Source organism: Ostrea edulis, chromosome 6, assembly GCF_947568905.1.
Source record: "Ostrea edulis chromosome 6, xbOstEdul1.1, whole genome shotgun sequence".
In the NCBI taxonomy this organism is placed as follows: Eukaryota; Metazoa; Mollusca; class Bivalvia; order Ostreida; family Ostreidae; genus Ostrea; species Ostrea edulis.
The window spans coordinates 85384262-85401240 of record NC_079169.1 but is presented as its reverse complement, the minus strand read 5'-3'; the positions used below and the strand labels follow the sequence as shown (position 1 = coordinate 85401240).

Sequence of the window (16979 nt, the reverse complement as noted above, 5' to 3'; positions counted from 1 at the left end):
CGTTTATAGTCGTATGCAGCATAATTTCACCATCGAAAGAGTGATATACCCTCTCAATGTATTATGTGTGAAGTTTTGGAGTGTGTTTTTCCGGTATGATAAAAAAGATTGCGTTTGCAAATAAGACATTTTAAAATCCAGACTTTGCTTTGATTTGATAATTTGATTGAGCTCTCATGAAGCATGATTGGTATAACATAAAGCATGAATGACATAACCATAAAGTCAAACAAAATAGATTTTAAAAAAAACATAATATAATATTGTCACCGAAAATAATCAGCACAAACTGACTTCTTACTACGTTTGAAAGTGTTTACAATACTTAGATTTTATTTTCTTGATGCAATATAGAAAGAAACTCCAATAAGCAAACCAAACATTATGTACAAAAGAAATGATATTAGGCCCGTATCAACATTGATACCCAACTTTACCACTCACTATACACATATCGAAATGGAGGTTTTCTCGTTAACTTTGACTGTCGCGGCAAGCTTTTCATATCGTCAATATCCAAGTTTGCCGTTAACTGGCCTTCAGTTTTAACTTTAGCAGGCATTGTTTGTTTCCTATTTGTCAATGGACGGCATTCGTCGTTGCTATGCTCACTGCTGATGTCACTTCTGACGTCATTATGATTCGTTATATATTGCTGTAGTTCTAGAGGTTTTGTCTTTGCCCGTCCATGTTTCAAACTATCATATTTCATTTCAGACGAAGACACGCTGGTGTTGCTGTTATCTTTTGGAAATGCCTGTAACGTGTCGCCGGAAGTGACATCAGTTATAAAGATTTCTGGCGTTACTTGTTCTTGCTTTCTCCTTAATTCTGGTAACTTTTTATCTATTTTGATATCATTTCCATAGGAACGAATTATAAACTGATTTCCATATTTCTTTCCATAGTGCGCACTCCTGGAGAAAAAAAGAGAAAAAATGCAGTAGCAACCTAGCTATGACACTATTGCATACAACCTAGCTATGACACTATTACATACAACCTAGCTATGACACTATTACATACAACCTAGCTATGATACTATTGCATACAACCTAGCTATGACACTATTACACACAACCTAGCTATGACACTATTACATACAACCTAGCTATGACACTATTACAACCTAGCTATGATACTATTACATACAACCTAGCTATGACACTATTATAATCTAGCTATGACACTATTACATACAACCTAGCTTTGACACTATTACATACAACCTAGCTAAGACACTATTACATACAACCTAGCTATGACACTATTACATACAACCTAGCTATGACACTATTACACACAATCTAGCTATGACACTATTACACACAATCTAGCTATGACACTATTACAACCTAGCTATGACACTATTACATACAACCTAGCTATGATACTATTGCATACAACCTAGCTATGACACTATTACATACAACCTAGCTATGACACTATTACATACAATCTAGTTATGATACTATTGCATACAACCTAGCTATGACACTATTACATACAATCTAGCTATGACACTATTACAACCTAGCTATGATACTATTGCATACAATCTAGTTATCACACTATTACATACAACCTAGCTATGACACTATTACATACAACCTAGCTATGACACTATTACATACAACCTAGCTATGATACTATTGCATATAACCTAGCTATGACACTATTACATACAATCTAGTTATCACACTTTTACATACAACCTAGCTATGATACTATTGCATACAACCTAGTTATGACACTATTACATACAACCTAGCTATGACACTATTACATACAACCTAGCTATGATACTATTGCATACAACCTAGCTCTGACACTATTACATACAACCTAGCTATGACACTATTACATACAATCTAGTTATGATACTATTGCATACAACCTAGCTATGACACTATTACATACAATCTAGCTATGACACTATTACAACCTAGCTATGATACTATTGCATACAATCTAGTTATCACACTATTACATACAACCTAGCTATGACACTATTACATACAACCTAGCTATGACACTATTACATACAACCTAGCTATGACACTATTACATACAACCTAGCTATGATACTATTGCATATAACCTAGCTATGACACTATTACATACAATCTAGTTATCACACTTTTACATACAACCTAGCTATGATACTATTGCATACAACCTAGTTATGACACTATTACATACAACCTAGCTATGACACTATTACATACAACCTAGCTATGACACTATTACATACAACCTAATTATGATACTATTGCATACAACCTAGTTATGATACTATTACATACAACTTAGCTATGACACTATTACAAAAAAAACCTAGCTATGATACCATTGCATACAACCTAGCTATGACACTATTACATACAACCTAGCTATGATACGATTGCATACAACCTAGCTATGACACTATTACATACAACCTAGCTATGACACTATTACATACAACCTAGCTATGACACTATTACATACAACCTAGCTATGACACTATTACATACAACCTAGCTATGACACTATTACATACAACCTAGCTATCACACTATTACATACAACCTAGCTATCACACTATTACATACAACCTAGCTATGACACTATTACATACAACCTAGCTATGACACTATTACATACAACCTAGCTATGACACTATTACATACAACCTAGCTATGACACTATTACATACAACTTAGCTATGACACTATTACATACAACCTAGCTATGACACTATTACACACAACCTAGCTATGACACTATTGCATACAATCTAGCTATGACACTATTACATACAACCTAGCTATGACACTATTCCATACAACCTAGCTATGATACTATTACATACAACCTAGCTATGACACTATTACATACAATCTAACTATGACACTATTACAACCTAGCTATGACACTATTACATACAATCTAGGTATGACACTATTATACACAATCTGGTTATGACACTATTACATACAATCTAGTTATCACACTATTACATACAACCTAGCTATGACACTATTACACACAATCTAGCTATGACACTATTACATACAACCTAGCTATGACACTATTACATACAACCTAGTTATCACACTATTACATACAACCTAGCTATCACACTATTACATACAACCTACCTATGACATAGGCGCCTGGGTCAAGGATATTGCACTACAATCTATATGTAAACAATGGAGGAAATTTGAACCACGCATAAATATTTCTCTCTTATCTATGGTGTCTCTTTATACATTTTTTCATGTTCCAGGAAGCTTAAATACACGTGTCATTATCACAGAACACTAATTCATACACGTTTTAAAAAATGTCTTATCCCACTGATTCATAATATATAACAAGGCTTGCAACTCAATCTACCCCTTTCCGTACCCCAAGACGGATATTTGTCGATTAAAAGTTATTTACACTGCTTACCAGCCAGTTTCAGGGCCCCATTCACTCCCAGTGATTCTTCTTTAATAATTAAAATCCTCTAACAACAGCTGTCTAACCGTTGTATATTTTTAATATTTTTTTCTGTCCAGAGTCATCTCATTGAAATCTCTAATCACGGAAGTGCGTAAACAGTACAAAACTCGAAACGAAATAAGGGATATCCGAATTAATCTCGAGTTCAGAAAGGCTATGTAAACCCGAAAGGATATCGAGAGTATTTGCACTCTATCTAACAACAGCCTAAACTATCAAGGTTTTATGAATTCCAAAACAATGCGACATAAAAAGAAACGAGAACAAAATAAAATAGGTACCCAGAAGTGAAAGATTGGGTAAAGGGCAGGTTCCTACCACTTTTCCCCTACTAGGACCATTTTCTTTCAGCTTAGATTAGTTTCACTACCTGTCTTATACATTCCCTCCCCTCAATTGTTGTTTAGGTGAGATAATTTTAAAAAAAAAAAACCAGGCACGTAGAATCGGAAAGGGGGGGGGGAGTGTTGTCTCCCCCTTTTTTTATAATGACCATTATTTGTGGTTTGTAATACAAGCAAATATACTGTGTGAGCCCCCCCCCCCCTATTTTTCACAGTAGTAGTGAAAGAAGAATCAAGTCCTGAAATAGTAGTAAAATCCTCTACTCACCCCCTCCCCACGGAGTATAAGAAATTAAAAACTGGGGAATTTCTTTTTTATTTGAAGAATTATAAGACATCTCTTCCCCCACACAAATTAGGAATTTTGTTAATGTAAATTTTTTCTTTCTTTCTTTTCTTTTCTTTTGTTATTGTCTTTGCTTGTGAAGATTTTTATTCTTTCTGCTGCTACCGGTCGCGAGAGTTCAGTGGTTGAACTTTCGCTTTGTAACCGGGAGGTCGTGAATTCGAGCTCCGATCGTTTTGCCAAACACTCGGCATTTAGAAGTGAGAATCACGGGTTTTTCAGTTTAACTCACCTACAAATGGCGGTGTCTCAATGTGAGTATAACATTCTCGAGGGGAAGTAAAACAGAATTACCAACAATCTTCTGGCTGGTAAGCAGTGTAAATAACTTTTAATCGACAAATATCTGTCATGGGGTACGGAAAGGGGTAGATTGAGTTGCAAGCCTTGTTATATATTATGAATCAGTGGGATAAGACATTTTTTAAAACGTGTATAAATTAGTGTTCTGTGATAATGACACGTGTATTTAAGCTTCCTGGAACATGAAAAAATGTATAAAGAGACACCATAGATCAGAGAGAAATATTTATGCGTGGTTCGAATTTCCTCCATTGTTTACATATATGTTATAGTGCAATATCCTTGACCCAGGCGCCTATGACCTATGACACTATTACACACAATCTAACTATGACACTATTACATACAACCTAGCTATGACACTATTACATACAATCTAGCTATGACAATATTACATACAATCTAGCTATGACACTATTATATACAATCTAGTTATCACACTATTACATACAACCTAGCAATGACACTATTACACACAACCTAGCTATGACACTATTAAAACCTAGCTATGACACTATTACATACAATCTAGCTATGAAACTATTACATACAATCTAATTATCACACTATTACATACAACCTAGCTATGACACTATTACATACAACCTAGTTATCACACTATTACATACAACCTAGCTATGACACTATTACAACTTAGCTATGACACTATTACACACAACCTAGCTATGACACTATTACATACAACCTAGCTATGACACTATTACACATAATCTAGCTATGACACTATTACATACAACCTAGCTATGACACTATTACAACTTAGCTATGACACTATTACACACAACCTAGCTATGACACTATTACACACAACCTAGTTATGACGCTATCACAATCTAGCAATCACACTATTACATGCATGTACATGTGATGCTCATACATTTCCCAATTCTTTACAATGTTGACAATGGTTGACTTCGTTTTTAATCCTACAGTACATGAAACCCCGTCTGTATTTTATCATACAGAAAATAATACAGATCAGATATGATACCTTCTTCTTTTGGTAACTATTGTAGCCGAACAAATTACTATCAACACGAGCAGCACAGCACCAGCAACAAGGCCGACAATAAATACTGCAATAGAGACAAAATGTCAAAATCAAAACATAGTATGACAACGATTTGTTGTTACGGTCTTCATCAATTGCACAAATCCCATCAAAAAGCCAAAAAAAAAAAATTAAAAAAAAAAATAAAGAAATGAAATATTAGCATTGTTTTGAATTAAAAAATATGAAAACATGATATACTTTTGTCAATCAAATCATCTTTCTCGTCCTTGACCTGGTTGATGACGAAATATCTAGATGAAGAATTGGCTCCATCCTGTGTCGTAGGTTGGAGAGTTTTCGCTGAGGTGGTAGAGGAGATGGAAGGGGTGGTTGGAGCTCTTTGAACTTTACATCGAGCCTCCCCAAACAAGGAGGAACCTTAAATGTAGAACTGTGCTGAAGTATGACTTTAATTCTAACCCGTCGCAAGTTGGAAACTAAATACAATCGTGGAAGTGATAGAGAGAAGGTGACTGAGCGATAATTTCACAGATCATGTACAAATAGTTCTCCACTATTTCGTAAGTAGATGGTTGACTGCCACCCACTAATACATCATCACACAGATACTTCATCCACTAGAGAGTTTCATAGTATCTAAGTCACTAGTAGCTGTAATGTTGGATCATACTTACCTGTTATCCTGTTTATTTATATCTCAGATTCCTAAATAAAAGGCAATCGTTCTCTATGTAAAGGATGCATGCCAAACACTGTCCATTCTGTAAGAAAAAGAAATGATCGAGTGCCGTAGGGCCGAGATCAGTTCTTTCTCTCACAGAATAGACAGTTTGGAGCTTATGTCCTACTTTTAAAAACATTACATTTTTTTTTCTAAGAATAGACAGGCGCAGGTAACCTTTTTTAAATTACAAGTTGATTCTCTTCTATATAAAAGCCTAAAATAACAGGTACCTAGAAGGAATAAGCCTCCTCTGTTGACCGGTCACACCCGCCATGATCACTATATCGTGATCAGGTAAACGGGGTAGTCCCTAGTCAAGATTAATATGTAAAGAACGCCATAACAATTGGTATGAAACAAGTCAGACAGCACTCGACCTAATGACAGGTTTTATAAGCAAACACAATAATTATAGCGACCATAGAAGTTGTGAAATTCTTACTTTAATCGAGAATGTTTGAACTTGTAACATCAACTTAATTGTGGTTTCATACTTTTTCTCGATTTACACTAGATAATTATATGGATCAGGAAAAAGTTAATCAATCATATATAAACATTGAGTCATTGTATAATATTGGCTATAAATATGATTATTATATATATTGACTAATATTGATTGTGGATGTCCGGGTAGCGTAGTGGTTAACGCACTCACTTCTCACCGCTTCGAACCGAATTCGATCCCCGTGATCATCAGTGGATGTAAGTGAGAAGGTATGGTGGTCGCCCGCTCGGACATGTGGGTTTCCTTCGGGTACTCCAGTTTCCTCCCATAAATTGACCCCTAGAGCCTGTTGTTTTATGCAACTATAAAAAATAAAGATTAGTGATGTTCCAATCATCGATTATAATCGAAAATCAGTCGATTGTTGCCATATACTAAGCGTTCGATTATGAAAATTTTAATCCAATTAATCAGTTTTTTAAATTTTGTTTTCTTGACGAATTTAGTTTTTGAAAAATATTCTTGCCGTGACCAATCTATTAACCTAAACGTTTTGTTTATCGTAATGGATCGCACGTGGAAGCGAAAGGCATTGGTCTATATCCGGGGAATAAAGCATGTTCGCATAGTCGGATAGACGTACTTTTCATTCAGACATATAAACGAAGGACCATCCATCAAAAAGAATCTTGATACAAGCTAAGCCATGTGTGAATTATGTGGATAAAACCCGCTTTTAACAGGCCACTATTACTCTGCATGTGCGCATTGTGTTTTCAGTTGGTGACAATATATTTGTTGGTTGTTGTTTTTTAATGAATTGAATTTCTTTCCTTATTTTTCTTTGCTGAATTTTAATTTTGTTGTTTCATAAAATCTGTTCCCCATATAAGTAGATGACATAAATCTTGAATCACATGAAAAGTTTGACTTAGTTTAAGACCTCCAATCTTAATATGTAACTCAATTTTTCCATCGACCTGATGTGCAGTACCCCCTGCACCGGTGATGAATGAAAGTTCTGATTGTTTAAGTTTATTTTTAGAAGTTTGTATTTTCTTCCAAGTTTCTGAGTTAATAGTAGAAATAATTGATCCTGTATCTAGAAGAGCATTGAACTGCACGTTTTGTACAAACAATGGAATTGAACATAAAGCATCAACAGATTCCGTTCTTCGCCCATCTCCAGATTGTTGTTCATTAAAATTTTGAGTTGTATTTTGATTTAAATTTGATTGTTGTTTTGTTTTAAAATTTTGAAACTTATTTTGTTGCAAATGTAATTGTTGTTTTTGAGAGAAATTTTGAACATTTGATTTTGATCTTTTAGAGATAGGCGTGAATCCCTATTGTTGAACATTCCACGACTGTCTACATGCCCTTGAAAAATGACCGATTTTCTTGCAGTTATGACATACAGAATTGCGAGCAGGACATGTAGTCCTCTCCATGCACATTCCTAAACAAAAAGAGCATTGAGCAACTGGCATGCGTGGGTGTTGTGTTAGTTGTTGTTGTTGAAGATTTGGGGTTACACTGACCCTTGGTTGAGGAACCCTACCTAATCGTTGCATACTACGTTGTGTAAAGTGACGCCTTGGTCTATATGTAGGGGTTTGACGTTGTGACCAATAAGATTTTACCCGATTAAAATTTTGTGCCTGATTTCCATCATATGGCGATGTTAATTTTACACCTGGAGTGAAATGTGGCTGATCCCCATACTGTGATACATATTGTGAGGGTAAACATTCATAATGGCCCAATTCATTTATTTCTGGTTGAGATTCCATCTTGCTTTTAATATTCCGAATTTCAGACAAAAGATTCTCATACGTTTTTAGTGTTGTAATATGATTTGGTTGAGAATTTTCTGCTAAAATGGCAATTTGCCTCAATTGTTCCATGGTTTTGGGATTTTGAGTTACTACATTTGTTTTTATGTCAGGTTTTAAACCATTCATAGCTACAGACAACAGCACTTTTTTCAGGCACATTTTTGATAGATGCCATCTTAATAAGCCTGGTCAAAAATTCCCCAACAGGTTCTGTTACACTTTGTTTCATTTGTAATACAGAAAGATCTCAAAAATTATCTAACTCCTTAAAACGTTTTTTAAAAACCTGTGTAATAGTTGTAGAATTAGATTTTTGTTCACCAGACAACGAACCATACCACACTTTAGGATGTCCTTCTAAATAAAATGGAAAAGCATCAATTGTTTTAGAATCAGGCAAGTCATGAAACTCAGCCCACTGACGAAAATTTGTTAATCATGCATTAACATCTTGAGAGCCATCACCTTTGAATATATCAAGTTTTATTTGAGATGACATTTGAAAAGTAGCTAAATTGTGAGCTGTACCTGCTCTTTCAGTACGAATGTCCTGGAATCCTTGTCTATCCAAGTTCCAGACGTTGTTTGAGTCCTGCCCTTTGTGATCGTTCGGAGCGTTGTTTGAGCCCAAAGCGTTGTGCTAATCCTGAGCGGTGACCGAATCACGTGCGTAGAGTGGGTGCTGGGTGTTTTTGGAGTTCCAAGATTTTTCTCGTTGTCTACTGTCGAAGGTAGCAGCGAAAATTGATATAACGGAGCTGTTGGTTTAATATTGAATTGTACGTCCGCACTGTTGTTGTTATCCCGATGTGAAGTGACCTCTGTACCGGCGATTCATCGTCAGTGACGTTGTCTCTGTATAAAAAGGGCGGCGGAGTTGTTGATGCCAAATTTTGTTGTTCCGAAGTCGTCGTTGAGAATGGGGTTGAAATAAAGTCTGGTTTATATGAGACGGGATTAAAAAGAATTTCTGAGTCACTCAAATCAGGTTGTAGTCAAAGTTTAGATTACGGAAAGGAAAGGTTTGACAAACTTCTTTTTAATCGCTGGAATGATGACAACTTTTCTATGAACACAAAGTTAGGATTCTCTCACCACGTATCATATCCAATTTCGCCCCATAACTGGCTTGAACTTCGTAATAGCTCATATAACAAGTTTGAGGAAGAAGTATTTTTCAGCCATAGCGCAAAGCGTGATATGCAAATACTTGCTAATTACCAGTTAACCTCGGGATCTTTGTGTTCTCAGGCTGAACGGAGTAGCCCTTTTTCGTTCAACCTGTACAAATGAAAGGACAGAGACAAAGTTCTGTTTAGTTACACTTTTATTAAAGAAACATTTCATCATTATAATTATTGAATACAATCCATATTATACAATATACAATAATAATTACAAACATTATTATAAAAGTTCACACAAAAATTAACGAAGCCATCTGAAAACTTGAAAAGTTATTTCAGAAATGCACAATCATACCTAATATCTTACCTGTACAAATGAAAGGGCAGAGACAAAGTTCTGTTCAGCTACTAAAAAACTCTGCCTCTGTTCCTCGCATTTATACCCCCGTACATCCTTCAACACTCCTGACCATATTTGTTATATCTTAAAAATAAGCACAATTGACATTGGCTTTTAATTCAAACTCAAAGCCAACACAATTATTTCCTTGAAAAAATCTTTACTTTAGCGTTTCATACTCAACTTCACTTCTATGTTTTTGCATAATCTTTAATTTCTTGTTTCTCGTAAGTAATATATACAAATGCTTGACCTCTGGTGACTTATTTCTTATACTCCGATTGGTTATATATAATTATACGTTTCCTCTGGCAAAAATCACTTTCACGATCATGACCTTGCAAACAAACTATAAACAATCCCACGGTGAAGAGTTCGTACACTCTTGTTCAGTATCTTACTGTTGTTTTTGTTTCCCATTATTTTGCTAATGTCCATTTATTCATTATCCTTCTCCCATAATTCAGAATTCTATCATCTGTTTTATACATTGCAAATTTCGTTATGATACAAACGATATCCGTTTTCAGCGCGTATACCATTCTAAAAATCGTATTGGCTTTTATATATGTAATTAAAAGATATTATGATAGTTAAAGAAAAACAATAAATCTCCTGGAAGTGATGGGCCCGTTCTGTTCAACATCTACATGTACACAGCATCCCTTGAGGCCCTTCTCAGAAAGAACAATCTCTTGTACCACGTGTATGCTGACGGTAATGAACTGTATATCAGCTTTAAAGTCCAACAGGCCGCTCTTATAGTCAGTCAGATGGAGTCTTCCTTGAGGTCAGTTCAAACCTGAATGGATCAACATCACTTCAAGATCAACACAAACAAGACTGTGGTGCTAGTGATATCCTCCAAACAAATGGCCTCTAAGCTGCACAGACCATCACTGCAAGTCTTTATCCAGTCTTTTGTTTTCGTTAACGAAGTCTCTTTCAGCCAATCAGATTGTATCAAATTGTCGCGCAAGGCGTCATTTTCTTTTGTTTAGTTCGAGTGCTGCCACGCAAAAGTTTCGGAAGAAAAGGCAACCTCCATCTCCACTCCATCCACCACAGGCCTTTTTAGACATCATTATTGTCTCCTTCTCTTTTTTATGCACCACTTTTGTTTCCAGTAAAGATTCATATTGTATTTCATTGCATTATTGCATTTGGTTTTTGTAACAATATTGTCGCTGGGAAAACACTGTTGTGTATTACTTTCATATATTGCATTTCTAGTCAAGATGCGGGTATGTCTTCCAGCCAATTTCGTTCTGTATTTTTGGAACTCAATTTTTGTTTCATGCTAAAATAAATGTAAACTAGATGCTGTTATGAGACAGTAATACCTGCACGCAGGTGTTTGCCTTTCAATATGCTCTCTGTCTCTTTGGTGGATCTAGAGGGGGTGGGGTCCAGGGGGGTGTTGTAGTGCAGGTGCAGTTTCTAGATAATCTTTTTGAATCCCCCCCCCGCTTTTCCATATCGCTGGATCATATATATATATATATATATATATATATATATATATATGAATGATCCGACGATCGTAAAAGTGCCCCCACCCCCGGTGGTAAAAAGGATGATCAAGAAACTGCACTCTACCATATCACAAGATTCGATGAAAATAAATATATGTATCACCCCGTGTTAATTAATCTTTTATTCAACTTCTACATGAAAAAAAAATGGCATACACATTGGCTGTAAGCGTATGACACAACAAAATTTGAGAAAATGTTTATTGGTCAGCTCAGTGCTCACAAACCTCTCTCACCGAGGGTGGAAACTGAAACATACATGTAAGAACAATATTAATTACATATTACAATATCACAAGACAGTATTCAATCAACACGCTAACGCTGAATATCAAACAACAAAATAATGACATTCATGGCACACCATACTCGAACAAAATAATAACGCACATTTCAAATCATGAAAACAGTCATGAGCTTAACTAATAACATAACTGCATATGTGTTATAGCTAATTACATGCTATATGACAACAAATATACACTGTACTTACTCTTTAGGGGCACAAACACCAAAACACAAATCAACTTTTGCTATAAAAACAAGCATGGCCTATGCCGGATCAAACTGTAAACAATCTAATAACCGAACCAAATCCGGAATAAATTCCAGCGCCACTACATTGGCAGTATGTTGAAAAACTACAACCACCCCCCCCCCCCCCACTTCTAGATCCACCAATGAGACGGAGAGTATATTCAAAGGCAAACACTTGCGTGCGGGTATTACTGTCTTATGACAGCATCTATTTTTCAGTTTATAATTGTCAAATGTACATGACTTCAATTGGATACTAAACTCTATATATATCTTTGTGTGTGAATACATGTTTTAATTGTTTGGTAGCTTGGTTGGTTGATGGGGGGGGGGTGATGTATTTAAGGAGGCTCAGTTTGAGTTGATGTAGGCAGAAAATGGAAATTGCCATGTCATTAACAAAGATTTTGAAAAAAATTGAGTAGAAGTTGAGAATTGTGTAGAATGTCAGTTTTGTGTATTGCTGAAAAATCACTACTGGGGCTCTAATGTTGTTGGGCAGATATATGTAAATTGGCACTCGGTTAGTTCAATTACACTGATCTTCATTGTACAAGGTCTGTTTCGCTGTTTCAATGGAAATGACCTGCAATTAGACCATGTCAACAGTGATTTTCCATGATCATGTGCACATGAGTGAGTATTGGGGTATGTTACAGATCTATGTGAGTGATATTGTACACTGTGTCAGGTTTCTGTTGAAAGGGTAGCATGCAGTCATCCTTGACGTTGACCGACCTTTTCTGTGGAGACTGTTTCTCCCATGAATGCATAGCTTGTCGGTCATCTGTCTGTGTCTCTAGTACTTGGTCTAGAAAGCTGTTGAAAGGTGGTTGATTCCTCTCTCTTTGGGAAGACGTGCGTGGTATGTGGTGAATTGCGTCGCTTGTGGAGGCTCGCACCTTGATGTGTGACCTTGACCTTTGACACCTCGACCCCCTACTTTCAAGGTTAACATCCAAACCTTGGTGAGAATGTGACCTTTAACCTTGACCCCCACACTTTCAAGGTTAACCCCACGATCTTGAGGGAGAAAGTGTGACCTTGATCTTTGACTTTGACACTCTTTTCAAGGTCATTGCAGAATATCATGTGACTACTCCTTGGAATTCAAGTAACAAGCTTTATGACAGAATGCGGGACGTTAAACAATATTCAATCAATCAGCCCTTATTTACCCCCTACCCCTCCCACCGGGCCAATACAGAAGTTCCGAAACCTTCTCGTACATCTACAGAATACCACCAATTACCTTCCAAAAGATCATTTAAGTACTGCATAATATGTTAGAGGAATTCTGGGAACCAGGTGCTTTGTTTTAGAAAAAACGTTGTTTTTCGACTCCCATTTGGATCCCAGGGTGAAAATGAAAATTCCGAAAGCTTATTGCACATCTACAGGACACCACCATTGAACTTCCAAAAGATCATTTGGGTAATGCGTAAAATGTAGGAGGAGTTCAGGAAACCAGGGTCTTTTTTCGAAAAAATATCATTTTTCGTCTCCCATTTGGGCCCCAGGGTAAAAATGAAAATTCCGAAAGCTTATTGCACATCTACAGGACACCAACATTCATCTTCCAAAAGATGATTTTGCTATTGTTTTAAATGTGAAAGGAATTCTGGGAAACAGATGTACATTATGTATGTATAATATTGTTTTTTTTTTATCCCCATTTCGTCCTCAGGGTGAAAATGAAAATTCCGAAACCTTATTACACATCTACATGACACCACTAATCATCTTCCAAAAGGTCAATTGGTTACTACTTAAGAAGAAGGAGGAATTTGAAGATAAAGAACGTGTGACAGACGGACGGACGGACGGACGGACGGAGCAGGGTAACAACAAGATACCCGAACTTTCTTTAGAAAGTGCGGGTATAAAGACGAAATTCTTCAAAACCATGAAAATATCTTCGTGGTCTTTGGTGATCAGGTCTTCCAATTGTTTGCTGGAATCCTCATGGGCACGAATTGTGCTCTTTTGTTATCTGACCTGTTTTTGTATTCCTATGAAGCAGAATTTATTAAAAAAACTTCTATATGAGAAGAAAAAAATCTCTGGCTGTGGCCTTCAATTCTATAGTTAGATATATCGACAACGTATTATCTATTAACAATGATAATTTTCATTCATGAAAGGCGAAGATAACAAACAGTGATCAATTTCATAACTCCTATAAGCAATACAAAATAGATAGTTGGACAAACACGGACCCCTGGACACATCAGAGCTGGGATCAGGTGCCTAGGTGGAGTAAGCATCCCCTATCGACCGGTCACACCCGCCGTGAACCCTACATCCTGATCAGGTAAACGGAGTTATCCGTAGTCAAACTCAGTGTGCCTAACCATCGGTATGAAACACGTTAAGTCATTTTGGCACACTGATTCTTACTACGAATTACACAGTTTACCTGTTGAAGATTACTCACAGTTTTTTGTTCATAACTATTTTATGACGATAATAATTTGATTGTGAATTTTTTTAATCAAATATTTTACAAACCAAGATTTATAAGTCAATGATATCAATAGCATGAATAAAATCGATCTATCTTCATACAAACGTAATACGATGTATATTAACTGTTTTTAAAACCATTCTAATTATGTAACTCCCTTCAACAGTGATGTACTAAATTTGTAATGAAACAATAGCAAAAAGTAACTATAACAGGAGGATATGATGGTAACATATACCTCAGTTAGATCAAGTCACACAACACATGTGTAACAAATTATATAGTCACACAACACATGTATAACACATTATATAGTCACACAATACATGTATAACAAATTATATAGTCACACAACACATGTATAACACATATAGTCACACAACACATGTATAACACATTATATAGTTACACAACACATGTATAACACATTATATAGTCACACAACACATGTCTAACACATTATATAGTCACACAACACATGTATAACACATTATATAGTCACACAACACATGTATAACACATTATATAATCACACAACACATGTATAACACATTATATAGTCACACAACACATGTATAACACATTATATAATCACACAATACAAGTATAACACACTATATAGTCACACAACACATGTATAACACATTATATAGTTACACAACACATGTATAACACATAGAGTCACACAACACATGTATAACACATTATATAGTCACACAACACATGTATAACACATTATATAGTCACACAACACATGTATAACACATTATATAGTCACACAACACATGTATAACACATTATATAGTCACACAACACATGTATAACACATTATATAATCACACAATACAAGTATAACAAATTATATAATCACACAACACATGTATTACACATAGAGTCACACAATACATGTATAACAAATTATATAGTCACACAACACATGTATAACAAATTATGTAGTCACACAACACATGTATAACAAATTATATAGTCACACAACACATGTATAACACATTATATAGTCACACAACACATGTATAACAAATTATATAGTCACACAACACATGTATAACAAATTAGATAGTCACACAACATATGTATAACACATTATATAGTCACACAACACATGTCTAACACATTATATAGTCACACAACACATGTCTAACACATTATATAGTCACACAACACATGTCTAACACATTATATAGTCACACAACACATGTATAACACATTATATAGTCACACAACACATGTATAACACATAGAGTCACACAACACATGTATAACAAATTATATAGTCACACAACACATGTATAACACATTATATAGTTACACAACACATGTATAACACATTATATAGTCACACAACACATGTCTAACACAGAGTCACACAATACATGTATAACAAATTATATAGTCACACAACACATGTATAACAAATTATATAGTCACACAACACATGTATAACACATTATATAGTCACACAACACATGTCTAACAAATTATATAATCACACAACACATGTATAACAAATTATATAGTCACACAATACATGTATAACAAATTATATAGTCACACAACACATGTATAACAAATTATATAGTCACACAACACATGTCTAACAAATTATATAGACACACAACACATGTATAACAAATTATATAGACACACAACACATGTATAACAAATTATATAGACACACAACACATGTATAACACATTATATAGTTACACAACACATGTATAACAAATTATATAGACGCACAACACATGTATAACAAATTATATAGTCACACAACACATGTATAACACATTATATAGTCACACAACACATGTATAACAAATTATATAGTTACACAACACATGTATAACTCATAGAGTCACACAATACATGTATAACAAATTATATAGTCACACAACACATGTATAACAAATTATATAGTCACACAACACATGTATAACAAATTATATAGTCACACAACACATGTATAACAAATTATATAGTCACACAACACATGTATAACACAGAGTCACACAATACATGTATAACAAATTATATAGTCACACAACACATGTATAACAAATTATATAGTCACACAACACATGTATAACAAATTATAGTGTCACACAACACATGTATAATAAATTATATAGTCACACAACACATATATAACAAATTATATATAGTCACACAACACATGTATAACAAATTATATAGACACACAACACATGTATAACAAATTATATAGTTACACAACATATATATAATAAATTATATAGCTACACAACATATGTATAACAAATTATATAGCCATACAATACATGTATAACAAATTATATAGTCACACAATACATGTATTACAAATTATATAGTCACACAACA

General features: G+C 34.9%; 1 long non-coding RNA gene and 1 pseudogene across 1 annotated transcript; both read right to left on the bottom strand.

The window, feature by feature from the left end:
* Positions 1-143: 143 nt before the first annotated feature.
* Positions 144-9039, bottom strand: LOC125647404 (uncharacterized; annotated as a pseudogene).
* A 2741-nt stretch (positions 9040-11780) lies between these two features.
* On the bottom strand, positions 11781-12200 carry LOC125683141 (uncharacterized). Its single transcript, XR_008796328.1, has 2 exons — positions 12090-12200; positions 11781-11844 (listed from the first exon to the last, which is right to left on the bottom strand). It is a non-coding gene; the product is annotated as an uncharacterized LOC125683141 (long non-coding RNA).
* Positions 12201-16979: the final 4779 nt, after the last annotated feature.